The 16,421-nt window shown below is 43.5% G+C and overlaps 1 protein-coding gene across 2 annotated transcripts in view; it reads right to left on the minus strand.

Moving 5' to 3' along the window:
- ETS1 (ETS proto-oncogene 1, transcription factor) overlaps nt 1-16,421 on the minus strand; it is a 122,933-nt gene that overhangs the window by 77,349 nt on the left and 29,163 nt on the right. The window lies entirely within an intron of this gene.

Below are 16,421 nucleotides of genomic sequence, written 5' to 3' on the forward strand. Positions count from 1 at the left end.
AGTCTTTAATATTAGGCTACCAGTCAGACTGACCTGACTTAAAGTTCAGGGTTTATAACCTAATAACTGTAACTTTTGGCAAGTTACTTCAGCTATGTACAGCTCACTTACTATTCTCTAAAAATGAGTTAATAGTAACTCACAGGATTTTGGGGCAAGTTTTATATAAGATACTGTACATAAAATATTTGACACTACCTGGCTCAAAATAAATAATAAATACAAATTTGGGGTTTATTTTCAGATCCCCTTCCCTCAAAAAAAAAAAAAAAAAAAAAAGAAATTGCATGCCAAACCAGACTTAGAACTCAGGTATCCTCAACCCACCAAGTTCACTAGACATAAAAAATACTCATTTAGCATAGTGAGTCATGATGAAGAACCACTACATACTAATGATTACACTTAGATTAAGAAGATAGTTCATAAATATAGGTGGGCTATGTATTTTAAAATAGGTGCTTACAAGAGTGTCAAGACAATAGGGTCAAATAGTGCTGGGACAGTGAGCTATCCATAAGCCAAAGAAAGAAATTCAACCCCTTATTTCATGCTATCAACAAATATTAATGCCTAGTGGATCATAGATCTAACTGTAAGGATGAAAACTATAGAACTCTTAAAAGAAAACATAGTAAGGCCTCCCCAGTGGTGCAGTGGTTGAGCACTGGGCTGTGAAGCTGCCCGCAGCCTCTGCAGCACCGGTTCAATCCCTGGACCGGCGAGGGTCCCACATGGCGCGCAGACCTCTCCTGCCATGGCTGCTGCTCCCCTCAGCAGTATACTTCATCAGTCTGCCTGTTCTGCTCCCCACTCTGGCTCTGGTGCATTCTCTCACCATCCCGCACTTCTGACTGTACCCAGTGCTTGTACACATAAATAAATAAATCTTAAAAAGAAAAAGAAAACATAGTAATTGGGTTAAGCAATGATTTCTTAAATATAACAGCAAAAACACTAGAAATAAAAGAAAAGATAGATAAATTGGGCTAACAAAAGCCTTTGTGCTGCAAGATGTGATGCAAAAAAGTGAAAAGACAATGTACATGATGGGACAAAATTTGAAAATCACATATCTGATAAGGAACTTAAATCCAGACTATATAAAGAACTTTTTCAACTTGACAGTAAAAAGACAACTCAGCCAAAAATGAGCAAATGATTTGAATATACAAAGAAGACACAGCTATAATCAATAAACATCTGAAAAAATGATGGAGATCATTAATCATTAAGGACACACAAGTCAAAACTACAAGATACTATATCACATTCAAGATACTACTACCTAAAAGACAGACATGCTCAATATGGGTGAGGATATGAAGAAATTAGAGCACTGATTGATACTTTGCTGGTGGGAATGCAAAATAGCACAGTCACGTTGAAAATCAATCTGATGCCCCCACACGTAGTGAAAGATAGAGGTAACACATGACACAGCAATTCCAGCCATTGGTATGTACCCAAGAGAAATGAAAACATATATTCACACAAAAACTCACATTTACACAAAATGCTCACAACAGTATCACTTATAGTAGACCCAAAGTGAACAACAACTCAAATGTCCATCAAGTGACAGATAAATAAAATTGGCATATCCACAAAATAGAACATTATTCAGTGATGAAAAGGAATGAATTACTGATACATGCTACCACATGGATGAGACTTGAAAACCATGGAAGAATTCACTCACAAAATGCCACACATTGCATGACTGACTCCACTTATTAGAGAAGTCCAGAGTGCGATATTTATAAAGACAAAAGTTAGAGCAGTGGTTACTACAGCCTGAGGGTGGGAAGGATGGAGAAGGATGGGATTGGCTGCTAATTTGTATAGGATTTCTTTTAGGAGAGACGAAAATCTTCTAGAATTAAATTTTGTTTATGGTGCTGTAAAACTGTGATTATATTAAAAACCTTAAATGTACACTTTGATGGGTGAACTGTACAGGGAGTGAATTATACCTCAACAAAGTTTCTCTCAATAAAATTATTTAAAAAATATTCCCTCTGCTTCTCCAGAGTGAAGGGCAAGACACGTAAAAGAAAGAGAAAGAATTTTCTATCATCCAGCTAAGTCTGCCCAGTGGAGTCTATGAACATCATCTCAGGACCATTTGCTGAACCAAAGTTCAGTGGAAAAACATCTAACATTTCCATGACCTTCTTTTCTAAACTTCCTAAGTGGCTCAGAGAGAGGCTGCCCGGGAAACTCCAAATGGAACCTAAAAATATTATCTCCTGGCTTTATAAACATTGGCAACGCTAATGAAGTGAGGAGCAGCAGACCTAGCGAATGGAACATTTCATTCAGGTTGGGAGGCAAGATGAAGTCTAAACTCATCTCTGAAGGCAAGCAGGCAAGCTCAGGAGGGGTCACAGAAGACCAGGGAGGTGAAACTCAGCACCCAGTAGAGGAGGAAAGAATAACAACCAAGGAAGATACATAAAGCAGAGCAGGAGTGACCACTATTCTAAACATCAGTAAAACAGCCCCTTCTCAAGTCAAACTCTCTGTCCTCATTCTGCTGACCAAGTTTGGACAAATGTGAGCTCCTCAAGGCATGCTCCCTGCACTATGACTTTCATGCAAATTGGAACAAGACCCCAAAGGGAACCATGTTGCATCCATGTGTCTCAACCTCTAATCTGCAGCAGCGGTTTTCTCCTTACCATTCCCACTGTCCCAGTGCTCAACTGACCCTACCCAGTGTGACTGCATCTGTCTTGTCTCCCCTTCCCTTCAAGGGTATCCTGTGCTCCTGGGAGACGACTGTGCCATCTCCTTTGTGACCCCAGTACTCCAAGCAGAATAAGAACTCAATGTGAAGGTGTTGATTGCTACAGGACAGAATAAAAATGTGGCTGAGACCCTGAATTAGTTGACCCAGTTGAGGACCAAGACACCAACCAGTCCTCCACCAGCTGTGATGAATTTGTCCAAGCAGGATACAAACATTTATCATACCCTCCACTCGGGAGTGCGCACTGAGCTAAACACTGGGAATATAGAAATAAATGGTTAGGGTTCCTCAGTCTTATGGGAGAGGAACCAGAATACAAAGAGCCTCTGGGCCAATCTTTAGAAATTTGTTCTGAAAACCTTTAGCTTTTTGTTGTTGTTTTCAATGTCCGCAACTTAGCTGATTTTATAATCCTGGGCATTTATTACAATACTCCTGACAGATGGACTTAATAGGCCTGGTTTGTTTCGCCAACAAGTGTGAGGTGAGTGCCCATGACAAGTCAGGCTCTCTGCTAGATGCTAGGAACGTGCTTTGCCCAAGCCCTACCCTCCAGGCACACAGAGTCTAAGCGAGACAAAGGTCAGTGTTTGCAACACTGAGCGACAACTTTCACAACACAGGTACTCACTGGGCGTGGGGGAGCACAATTAGAGCCTGCAGTAAGGTGCTGGCAATAATGATGGAGAATGTGGGATAAATTCAAGAGATATTTAGGACATAAAATTGATGGACCTGTGGCCAACTGTGAGAATACAGTGATCACCCACTGTTTTTATCATCCTAAAATTTTTTTTCTTCTTCTTTCAATACAGGACTCCTCCCACTTCCTTTTTTCTACTGAAGCAAAAGCTAGAGCTTGGGGTGGAGTGGGGGTGGACAAGAGGAAGAGAGTGAGAGTAAGACTAGGTAAAAGAGGATGAAAAGGGGGGGGTGAGGAATAGGGGGCAAAAGGGAAGAGAAGGAGAAGCAAATGAGGAGAAGGAAGGCGTAAAGAAGGACTGAACAAGATTATTTGATTTTCCGGAGTTCCTCAAGTTGGCTCTTGCACTGGACAACTCACTTCTCTATGTCAATAATTTCCCTCTTAAAAAGAAAAATTTTGGATGGTTTCACTTATAGCAGGAATATAGGGGAACCAAATAAGACATCAGTGTAAAAAAAAATAATAATATAAAACACAACAAAAAAAAAACAGAAAATTATAAACCAGAGACATCCTGCAGGGGAGGAGGAAGAAGAGGGATCAGAGGGACGGAGGGAGGAGCACAGGGGGCTGAGGTGATGGTGCACAGGTGCATTAGGGAAGGAAACTCTATGGGGACTACACCTGAGGGCATGGAGGGAAGCAAATATTGTTTAAAAATGAACAATGATGGGCCTCCCCTGGTGGTGCAGCAGTTGAGCACTGGGTTGCGAGGCTGCTCACAGCCTCTGCAGTGCCAGTTCGATACCCAGCCACTGGCGAGGGTCCCACAAAAGAAAAAACAAAAATGAACAACGATATAAAAAATAAAAATAATAATCATTTTCCTTCTAAGCTAGTTGAGTGAGATTTCTGTCACTTACAAACCAAAAGGTCCTAGCCCACACAGGGTTAAAGCAGGAAGGAAGGAGTCAGTAAACCAGCCTGGTGATTGGTAGAAAGCAGTGACACTCACCAAGACAGCACAGAGTGGAAAGATCCAGTTATAGTGGCAGCAGAGAAAGGGATGAGTTTGGGTGTAACTTTGAGATGTCTGTGTGATATCAAGTGAACTGTTCCCAGAGAAACCTCCATGGAAGAGAACTCAAGGAACTAACTTAAGTGGTGGGACTAAACTTGTCCCTTAACTGTAATTTCTAAATTTTCTTTAAAGAGATAAATTATTTTTATAATGATGATGACAGAAGAAATAAGCCAAACATGGCACGCCTGCACCATGCAAAGTACCACACACACCGGCAAGAGGCAAAAGATGGTGTGTCTCAGAGCCACAGGGAGGACATCGATTCTCCAGTCTCCCTGGCAGAGTGTTCCCTGTGTTCCTGGAGGGGAAGTTTGTGAAAAGTGAAAAGAGTAAGTGATTAATAACAATGGGAGAGGTGCAAAATGACATTTCAAACTTTCTATCTGTTGCCCCTCGATCTTATTTGTTGAAGTCTCCCATCAGCATGGCTAGCAGAAGGCTCCGTTTTGCCTCTCTCACTGAAATAGAATTTAAAGATTATTCCAAAAGTCAGTGATTTTCATTTCATATCTGACCTGCTCCTTCCCACTTGATAGTTTCCTAAACACTCCCTTCCCGTTTCCTTAAAAGGTTCTGAAATTTTTGTCTTATATGATAGGAGCAGGGAATAATAAAAAAATGACTTAAAAAACTTCTGAAATATCCTGGAAGATATCTGCGGGGAGAGGTAATTCACAAGCTCCTTTAATAATGGATTTCAGAGTCAAATTTCACCACAGCTAATCTAAATCCTCTCTCCCATTCATTCCCATCTTTTTTCTTAGTCTTCAATGGATCTAAAGAACAGCTGGTAACTCCCTGATGATACTTTAAGAAGGAGTTAAGTCTACACTAGTATTTAATCTTAATTGATTTTATACGTAGTTCCAACTCATTGCTTACCTGAAACGGCATTTCGATGAAAAGCAATGAAAATTTTGAAGGGAAAAAGTAATTCAAGCAAGGGAAAAAAGTAAATCAAGTAAGTAGATACTTGATATAGCACTTAATGGCACAGCATCAGCAAGGTTGATTATGTCCTAATTCTGGACTGTGCCTTAACTGTTATAAGACAGCTGTTTTCCTTGTCCATTTTACAATTTTAAGGTTTTAAATGCTCTTTGTTATAAAAATTGAGAGCAAAACAAATGTCCCTTTAATTCCGTTAAAAACTTGTGAGATCAGGAAGGAATGTTGAAAGGGCAGAGGGAAAGTGGTTGTTTACTAAAAAATTATATATGTGTGTGTATGTGTGCGTGTTTATACACAAACATATACAGAATTTCTCTCCTCCAGAACACAGTGAGCAGGGCTGAGAGATTCTGGCAGCCCTGCGGAAATGTGCATAAATGTGCAGAGATGAGAAGCCCCACCCCTGTGCCCTCATCCCTGCTTCTCCTTGTTCTGCTAGGAGACAGTTCAATTTCATTCTTTTCTGAGGCTCTCCCTCTCCGGTCTTCCGTCTCCAGAGCAGCAGCCCTGCATCACATTGAGTTTAAAATAAAGAAATGCTTTTCCTAAAGAATTCGCACACAAATAATCTCATTACCCCAGCGCTGAGGTTTATACAGCAGACGTCTCCTGCCAGGAAAAAAAAAAAAGCACTCTACGCTCACTCACATGGAACAGCTGCGAGGAGAGAAATGGTATTTAATTCATTGTGAAATATTCAACAATGGCTACACTGCACTTTTAAAAGCCTTTTGATAGTAAAACCCACAGAGAACAGCCCATCCTGTGTGCTGAAAAGCAGCTTCCCCACAATTAGTGTCTCTATTCAGAGGTCTGAGAAGTCTGTGTAAACTTCAGCACGTGCTATGTACACTGTGGAGAGCTTCAAGGGTATAACCTTTCAGAGACTTCTTAGGGTTTCACTTTGCTCAGCGCCTCTGTCTGCTTTTACAGAGTTAGTCAGTTGGAGGAGGAGAAGAGGGCAAAAGGAGGGCAATACTTACACGACAGCCCCTAGGTGCATGCCCAACAAAGGGAAAACCATTCTCCCAAGCAACCTTGCTAATCACTGTGCTTCCTTTTGCTCTTAAGAACCAATGCTGGACCAAAACAAACCAGTGAGAAAGTCCAAAAGATATCAGGTCACAGAAGCTTATTTTCCCTAAGATAGTCACAGGTTTCTGGTTTGTGGGGAGGCTGATAAAGCTTCTGTTCACTTATTCTAGAAGATGGACATTAGCCACTAGGCAACAGTGAAGACTTACAAAGTTTGTATGATGATTAGAACATGGCTTGTGGCATAAGATCCCCATTCAGTGGGCTCTCTTGCCACTTCTCAGATATTACACTTTTTTGGGAAAGTAACTTTACCTCTCTGAACCACATTCATCTCATCTGCAAAATGGGCATATTATCACTCTCAATGAATATTGTGAGAGAACACAGCAGTGTGACCCTTAGCATACCTAGAAAGTATTTAATGAGCAACTCTACTCTCCGGTTGTTCAAGAAGGGCAGAACAGTTCCTGGACTTTCTACACTAAGATTATTTAAATTTGAAGAGTGGGGTACAAGCTATTTTATTCCATATACTTTACTTTTTTATAGATCAGTAGAGAGGAAACACAGAAATAAAGATGAAACTCAGATACTAAACTGGAAATTTGGTTTTGTTGTTCAAGACCTTAAAATCAGATTTTTCAAGATACAAGATAGTGATAAAATGTCTGAATATTTGGGGTGTGTTAACCAGCAGGTCAACCTGCAGGCATGGTAACCTGTTCAGTTAAAATGTCCACTGGTATTGACCAAAGGTGATGTAAGACATCTCCAGGCAGTTCAGAGTTGCAGAACAATCTCTCTCGCCAGATTGGAGAGTTCTGAAGCTTCTCTCCATTTGTCTAAGTTGGTTGGTGGCCATAGCTATAGCAGCCAATGGTTCCAAGAGAAACCAAATCAGAAATGAGGGTGAAGACACCAAGGGATGGTCCAGAATGGGATGCAATTGTCTGGGAGAGTATCTGGAGTATCTGAGCTTTATGTGTCCTAATGGTTCCTATGGACACAGTTGGAGGGGGTGTTAGCTCTGGATCCTGCTCCCCTTCAGAGGCACTCTGCACCATTCACTTCCGCTACCACCTCTATCACCCCCTAGAGATAAGGATGCTGGGGAAATCTCGGTCATTCACTGGGAAGTCTGTGACAAGCACACCCTGGCCTGACTCTCCTATGGTGTTCTGCTCCATCTCCAGCTCCACCTCACAGAGGAAAGCCCACAGGTCCATTTGGAGAGATCATTCTAAGGAGCGTGAATTAAAAGATGTTGCAAAAGAAAAAGGAGGGGCGACGGCTAGTCTATAGGGAAGACATCCGAGCCAAGTGTCTCTAAGACAATGGGATGGAAACAGCTTCCAGATTTAAATACACTCTCTTGGATCCCACTAGAGTGGTAAGAAGGAATGGACAGGAAGCTCATACCAGTGAATTCAAACCAGTTCAATGAAATATGCTTGGTGTAGTCTGGAATATGTTAAACGCTCCAGGGAGGACAGATGTGCCTTTTCCCTAGGGCAGTAGCTCTTAACCACTTGGGGTTCTTGGGCCACTCTGAGAATCAGAGGGAAGCTATAGGCTTTTAGAAAAATCCTTGAACACAGTCATTCCTGAGAGATCACACAGTCCTGACACTCATCCAGGAATAGCACCCCTGCTCTGTGAGAATCTGTAGGTCTAAGACTTGGCAGAAAGTAGTCACGGCTGATTAAAACAATGGACGGAGCAGATAAGAAATCAAGTGACAAGTGCAAGAGCAGCTAGAACCCTGGTTCAGAGAATATTTAAATCACTGCTATTTGTTTCTCAAGTGCCACTTCAGCAAGTCTGGGGAGGTATGGAAAAGACCAGCAAAACAACTTAAGGAATTGGTGGCTTTGTTTTGTGGTTTTTCAAAGCTACCTGCAAAGATGGGCAGAGGGTCCAAAAGTGTGTTTTCCTTAAATAGCAAGAAAAGCCAAGGAGTGAAACATCTCTTTGAAGGTCTTGAGCCAATCTAACAGGGATGCTCAGGAATGGGAGAAGAAAATCATACCCCACAATTTAAAAATCAGTGATGATGGGGGAGGCAATGGTCAACTGACTAGACCATGATTTGGGGGCAGGGTCTGAACAGAAAGCTGATGGACCACTCATACCGGCTGCCTTGGAGAGAGCCAAAGGTTGCCCTATACATCAGTGGAAGGATAATTTCCCTCAGAGTGCAATTAGGTCTCATGTTTGACCTGTGACTTCTGGCCCATGAGATATTTATGCTCTCCAGACAGGCAGCAAGGGGGCAAATGAGTGAAGAGGAAAGCTGAAAGCATTTAATAAGGCGGGAGCGAGGGAGGGAGAGAGAGAGAGAGAGAAAAAGAGAGAGAGAGAGAGAGAGAGAGAGAGAGAAGGGGAGGAAGCGTTCCAACCAACGTGAAGTAATTTATGGAATCATAAATTGAAAGCTATGCTTTGGTGCTCACCATTTCCACACTCACTATGGATTTTTGGGCCTCACCACTGAGGCACGCGCTATTATATTTCAAATGGGGAAACTGAGGCTCAGACAGGGTCACTGATGTGGCCATGGGTGCAGAGCTGGTATGTGGCAGGGTTAAAACTTTGGCCAAAATCAGTCCCACTAAACTCTCTGCCCATTTCTGAACAGATATAATCCACCAGTGAGCTCTGGGGAGAGCCTGACCTAGAGTGCTCTCTCCAAACGATCTATAATTCCCTCTAACCTCCTGCAAAACTGCACCTAAGTCCAGAATCTGTTCTGTTCCAACTGTCTCTTTCCAGAACCCAATGGGGCAGATGTACTAGCACTGACTGAATGGAAGGCATTCAGGTCCGAGGAGTTGACGCTCTCTCCTCTTCTCAGGGCGGGCTCTGGATTTGAAAACTCTGGCCCAGGGCCGCCCGGCCTCCCGGGCTAGCTCTGCCTGAGCCAGCGTGGCTGGCAGCGCCAGGGTTAACCCACCAGCCCTGCGGAGCAAAGATTTCTGTTTTATTTCAGGAGGGGAAGTGTGTGCCTGCCTGATTAGCCTGATGGTTTCCTCTTTTCCCATAACCTCCAGACCCCCATGGCCCAAGTGTTTACTCTCTGAAATAAAAAATCTGCTGGTGTTTTTCTTTTTGTGTGCTCGTGTATTTTGGGAGGATTGCAGAGGAGGAAGGCGGGGTGAGGGTTAGGGACCGGGAGGCCGGGGGAGGGAGCATGACGCCTCCTCCCTCGTCTTCCCCCACCGCGCCTCGTCCAGCTGCAGGCTCCGGGCTGAGACCCCTGGCTGCAGTGCCAGAAAGAAACTTATTAATGAGGGAGTTAGGTCTCCTGCTTCAGCAGCTATAAACACAGCGAACATCTGGAGAGAGACGCAGAGTCTCTCCGCGGCCAGACACGGAGAAAAACAGGCTGTCTCTGCGCATCCACCACCCACCCCTGCACACTCACAGAGCCCTCTCCTCCCTGCCCGGCTCCTGCCCCCTCATCATCCACCCACACCGAGATTTCCATTCACAGAGCCGAGCGGCCGCGAGCCGGGCAGCCCGGCCGAGCCAAGCGGGGGCGGACGCCAGCCGCGCCTCCACCGGCCCCAGCCCCCGCCCGGGAGTTCCAGAAGAGGGGTCAAACTGCTTGAATCAAATAAGAACTCGGTGCCCCAGGGACCTTTTCCCAACTCGGACCAAATATTTGTGGTTTGAAAAAGTTAAGAGAACTTTTTTTTTTTCTCCCCAGCCTGCAGGGATTTCCAGTGCGATGCTGTCACTTCCTGGGATGTTTGAGAAGCGATGGATGGGAGCTCAGCCCACAGAAGTGGGAGTTCTAAGCTGAACCGGGCCAACCGTGGCTACCTAACTTCCCAAGGACTTGCAGAGTGATTTGCATTTGTAAACGCTCTTCCTCTGCTCACTACCCAGAGCCGCCAAAACCTCTGTTGAGTCCCAGGGCTCAGGTCTTTAAACCAGCTGTGTTGCGTTCTGGTCCTCATCAGACACCTCTCCATTCCCTGATAAAAGGAGGCACAGTTGACAGGTGTCAGAAAATTGGTCTTGGACTAGAGAGGAATGGTGCAGAGCCTCTGAGTGTGGAGGGTGCCCAGTGGGCTATGGTGGACTGTGGGTGCCTTGGTGGTGCATATGGTGTGGTAACAAATATCTGAAGACATGTAATCCTGTATCTCTGAATCGCATACAGCGTTGAAAACCAATGTTACCCCAATAGAAATAAATGTTAAAATTAAAGAGAGAAAATTAGCCTTGGGCAAGATGAGAGCGGGTAAGAAGCATTAGATAAGGGTGGGACCCCTAGTGTCTTCGCCTCACTTAAATGCACACTTAAATGGTGCCAGAAGGAAAAAGAAGGCAGCATTTATTGATCACCTGCTACATACCATGACCTAGTAAGTGTACAAGAAGTCTTTAAAGTAAGTGTAAGTATCTCATTTGTTAAATGTGAAGGAACAAGAGTCCGGGTCTGTTTTTGCTCTTTCCTCCACACCATACTAACCTTTCTGCTTGGACTCAAGGCCTTTCAGCTTATACTCAGAATCTTAAACCCAAAGTTCTCTTAATGCAAATATGAAATAGCACGGGCTGGAAAACTACGCAGGGAGCTGGGGCTGGGAGGAGGAGACCTTGTCATGTTGGGAAACAGGAGCAAATTCGGTCCATAGGCAGAAAACAGTCTTCACTTATGGAGAACAGAGTCAGGAACTGCCCTAGGGAGATGACAACAGAAATCTCATGATCGGAAAGACAGAAGGAGGGCCAACACATAGGATAGATTTTTGCATGTGGATTCTCTTCCTAATGAACTACTGCTATGGTGAGAGAGATCTGCTTCTCCTTCCTCCAGCCTTTCCTCATTGCAACCTCTGGGCCTCTCAAACATGGAAGGTGGATGGGAAGAGGGTATTCCTGCAGCCAGCTTCCCTGGGCGCGCTGTCCCCTGGAAGTAGCTGGTCAGGGCAGCTGGATCCGACCACAGCCTCCTGTGAAAAGCTAACCCCCTTCCTGCAGCTTCCTTCTTCCCAAGTGACACAACTATCAAGTTAGAATCTGAGAGAGTCAAAATTGTCCCTGAGAGGAATAGTTCACATTCCAAGATTCCAGAAACATACAATACACGGATCAGAACCATTTTGAAGAACAAAGGCCCTGAAACAGGTCCTCTAGAAAAGGCGAACGTGCCAGAACCCGGAGGGAACAGATAGTGCAGCAAAGTTTAAAATCTCATTTTTTTAAAACCACAGGACTATCTGAGATGGTCAGTTGAAAGAACAAACCTGCTAGGAGAATAAACATTTCAGAGCAAAAGGTGAATCTCCATTTAACAAGTCTCTCTGGCATCCCTTCAATGTTCTCAACACTTAAAAGCCAAACTGGAGGCATCTGTTTTTCCTGCTGAAATGTCCCACCTGGTTGTCGATAACCCTTTCCAAACATTGGTGCGGGTTTGATCTCTCCCAGCCGCCTGGACGTCTGAGAAGGCCCCAGAGAGACCGTGAACTCAGACTCTCAGTATAGCTCCCCCTTGAACTTCCAAAGTTTATTTGGGAAAGACATTCTTTCATTCTATCATTTTACTAGTAAATTTATTTTAGAAAATTTTAATAGTGAGATCTGAAGTCGCGCACTTACATTGCCAACATCTATCTCATAAATAAGTGTCATATTTCATAAAGCAACCATTTTTTTCTATCATGGAAATGTACTCCCACGTACACGCTTAAGCAAAAGTTTCTTAGCGGTAAGGACTGAGGCTACCCCTTGTCTCCAGAGCTACTCAGTTTCCAGATACTGGCCACCAAAAGTGTTCATTCATCAGTGGGTTACTGATGCCCAGACTCTCGGGTATTTCAGGACAATGAGCTATAATGACAAAGAGTCAATCATATTTGCAAAGTGACAGTGGAGTTTCAAGCTTTATACACATTAACTTAGTATTTCTCATAGTATGACCTCTGGACCCCCGGCAGCCATACCTCCTTTAAATTTGTGAGAAATGCCAATTCTTGAGTCTCACACTAGACCCACTGAGATAGAAACCTTGGATGAGAATCCCACAACAAGCCTGCCAGGTAATTCTGACACTTTGAGAAACCTGGTTAGGAAGACTAAGTTGCTCAAGTTCACACAGCTAGGAAGAGAAGGTATTCAAACCCAAGCAATCTGGCTCCAGAGTCTAAATGTTTTTCTATCCCAGTGTAGGTACTTCCTCTTTCATGAAGAGTAAAGTGAAGGGTTAAGCCGTGAAAGTGGGTACATGAGGGTTTTATTATGTTCAATGACCAAAAAAGTACCAAACAGCATTGTACAGGAAGAAAAAAGTATTGTCTTGCTTCAAAGCACAAGTTCATTCCCAGGAGGGCAAGTTGGGTTTACCATGTTCTGTAGACACAGACAGCTTTCCAGCTCTAAGCACTATTTTGCAAAAGTATACTTTGATCACAACATCCAATCCATCAACTCGATTCAAGACGAATCCATTTCAGAAATGAGAAATGCGGAGGCATACCACTCTGGAAACATGCCATAGAAGCATTGTATTTTCTGACACACATGGTTGTCATTCATGATCATTGTGATTATGAGGCTAAAATCAAATATGGACAGCTATCAGTTGATGGGATGGACTGTGACTTGTAATCTGGGTGCTCAGCTGGGTCTTGGATGTCAGTTTTCTAGTTCCAGTGGAAAAAAGGCACTGCATGACTTCCAGTAGGCCTACCCACCACTCTGAGGCTCACTGCCTGTATCTACCAATGCCACCTAGTCAGTGCCTTCTCTATGGGGTTGTGGAGAGGAACTAGTCATAATAGTTAACAGCAGTGAAATGGCCATGAGGTCTTAGAGACAGGAGCAAGGGACTGACATAAAAATAAGCTTCTTGCAATGATGACTGAAAGAAAGAGCTGAGGTTGGGGAACAGACTAGAGGAGGGGAAGAGAGAGAAGGCAGGGTCATGGGCTCCACTCCAGTCAGACTATAAACAGTAACAGACATTTCAGCCCTGTCTTGTTTAAGGGGCTCCATTGATTCACAAGGCTCCCCGACAGAGGGATGACGAGAAGCTGAGACAGAAAGGGCCCATTCATTCATGCAGAACACCAGCTCTCCGTCCCCATTGGCTCTCACTAATGGCTCCAGGCTGATAGGGAGGAGGGGGAAGAGGCGGACAGGAGGAGGAGGTAGAAATGAAAGAAAATGATGACTACAAGATTGTCATGAAGAAATGTACAGCTGCACAGGCAATTGCATGCAAATGTGGCTTCCCTTTTTAGCTGTGTAGTTAATGTCCTCAGATTCATCTATTTTTCTCTTTCATGTCATGTCCCCCTCCCCTTCTTGCCTTGTCTTTTTCTGGGTCCCCTTCTTTTCCCCTTTCCATTCATCTTTCGTTTGCTCTTCCCATTATTCACCACCTCTCTACTAATACTCCCTTTTGTTTGCTATTTCCACACTTTTTTTTTCTTCTTCAGCATCCCTATAACCACCCTTCCCAACCCACTGATTCTCTTCTTGTCTCAATTCCTGAGTATTCTGACCCACTCACCTGGTAAGGCTCATCAGCTCTATTCTTGCTCTTGTTCCCTCCCACTCTCCTCTCCTCCTCCTCGTCCTCAGCCTCTGTCCCTGGGTGAATAGGGACAACATTCAGAAGGGGCCTGATCCTTTCTCGATGGCCCCTCCTGTCGGGTATTCCAGTCACTGACAGATGTGCAGTCCTTGGAAAAGAAGTTCATTCATCCCTTCTGAGAGCACAAACGTGAGCCGGGAGTGGGGGTGGGGGATGGCCATGAAACGGAGGACGGGAAGGAAACTGAAGTTATAAATAGGATAAAAGAAGATGAAAAAAAAAAGTAGAGTATTTTTTTCTCTTTTTCTTTTGCTCAACACATCTCCTAAGAAATGTGCTGCAGCTGGGGAAATCATTGGTTGGTCCATGTCTCCATCTCCCTTCCCTATAACCCCAAGATCTCCTTCCAAAAGACACCCATCACTGAGGAAGGCTGGACCACAGCCCAGAAATAATTGTTGCAACTGCTTCGTCTGGACCTCAGAAGGCGAAGGAGGGGCTGGAAAAGCTCAGGGCTCTTGCCAGATATTTCTATCAGAGGAAGCCTAGGACAGAGGAACTACAGACATCACCTGCCATCAAGACACAACTCCCGCCTGGAGCTTTCTAGCATTTCTGGGATGCAGTTGATAACACCCCAGGTCATTTTCGGACTCGTTATTATATGCCCTCATCTTCCCACTCTACCCAAAAGTCATTAGTCTGGGTGACCCCAGCTTCCTTCTTCTTGAGCAATAAAGTAGACTGTGAGAAGAAAACTATATTTATTATACTGCTATAAGTTCTTGCGTTTTAAAGCAGTTTCATCCCAAGAAGTTTTTTACACACGTCACAGACACTGTCTCACTGGCCCTGAAATAAAATCTCTTTTACCTCTGAGAACCTTAACGAAGAACAGAATGAAACATCATCTTCACTTGGGGGTTTATCTGTTTCTCAACTGAGAAACCGTTATCTGTTTCTCAACTGAGGCTACAAAGAAGACAAATTCAGGTCTTGGGACTATGGATAGGTGTAAAGATGACCTCAGATTTTAATAAAACCTAACTTGTAGCAAGCAGAAGCACCATCCTGAGCTGAAAGCGTTAAGCAAGGTGGTTTTAACTTCTGATATACTGGGAGATATAAAACTTAAGCTATTTGCCTTAATAGGATTCAAGAGTTGTACAAATATAGACACAACCAATTTGACCTTTTGCTTATGCAAATAAAATATATTTTGTCTAGTGTCTGAAAGGATCACTCTTTTATCTCTTAAAATGTTAAGTCCTTCGATCTAAACTGTGAACAGGTGCAAAATCCTCCTGTCTCCTGTTGAAATGGGTAGATAGCTGAGATATGTGTATTTATGCTTGGAGGAACTAAGAGGAACTAAGATAACAAGAAGAAAGTGACATTATAAATGTTAAATTTATAAATTATCAAATTCAGGACAGTGTGCAAAAACAACTCAGAGATCAATGACTATTAAATCAAGAGAATGTGGGCCTCCCCGGTGGCGCAGCGGTTGAGCACTGGGTTGCGAAGCTGCCCTCAGCCTCTGCAGCGCCGGTTCGATCCCCGGCTGCTCCCCGGCCACCGGAGGAGGGTCCCACATGGCGCGCAGACCTCTCCAGCCGCCCGCTGCTCCCCTCAGCAGTGTACTTTGGTCCTTCTGCCTGCTCTGCTCCCCGCTCTGGCTCTGGTGAATTCTCTCACCCTCCCGCGCTTCTGACTGTACCCAGTACTTGTATAAATAAATAAAAAATAAATAAATTTAAAAAAAAAAAAAAAAGAAAATCTTTAAAAATAAATAAATAAATAAATAAATCAAGAGAATGTGAGACACAGGAGTTGATTCATTCTGCCCTGATGAAGAACTGGGTAACTCTGTGATTTCCCAATCCCCCCAATCTCCCCAACTACCCCAATCCCCCCAACTACCACAGAATCTTGCTTTGTGTCTATTTCCACTGAGAAGTAAAGACTGGACAGTAAAGCAAGCCATTCTATTTCTTCACTATTGTAAAAGTAGTTTACTATATCGTTTTGTGGGAATAAAGAGACACTAAACAAAAAAGTTATTCTTAAATTAGTTTTCAGTGGCTTTTCCCTCTAGGTAATTCCTCAGAATTACGTATTTTTAACACGTAAGAGTAATGATGTTTCTTATGACAAGAATTCATCCTGGCTGAACGCCTAGCTTGTAGCTGACTTTTGATATTCAGGTGTATTTTCACAACCGGGTTTCGTGAAAAATTGAACTTGATGTCTAAATCAATCATTTTGGAATTCCCCATTTAAGTTTTACGTTTTGGATTAAAAAATAAACAAAAATAGAAACTAGCAGAGAAGCAAAGACTAACGGAATGTGTGAGACACACAGTGTGTGCAAAACAGCTTAGAAGGAAGGCCT

The sequence above is a fragment of the Talpa occidentalis genome, unplaced genomic scaffold, assembly GCF_014898055.3.
Source record: "Talpa occidentalis isolate TD23 unplaced genomic scaffold, MPIMG_talOcc4v2.1 talOcc4.12, whole genome shotgun sequence".
NCBI lineage: Eukaryota > Metazoa > Chordata > Mammalia > Eulipotyphla > Talpidae > Talpa > Talpa occidentalis.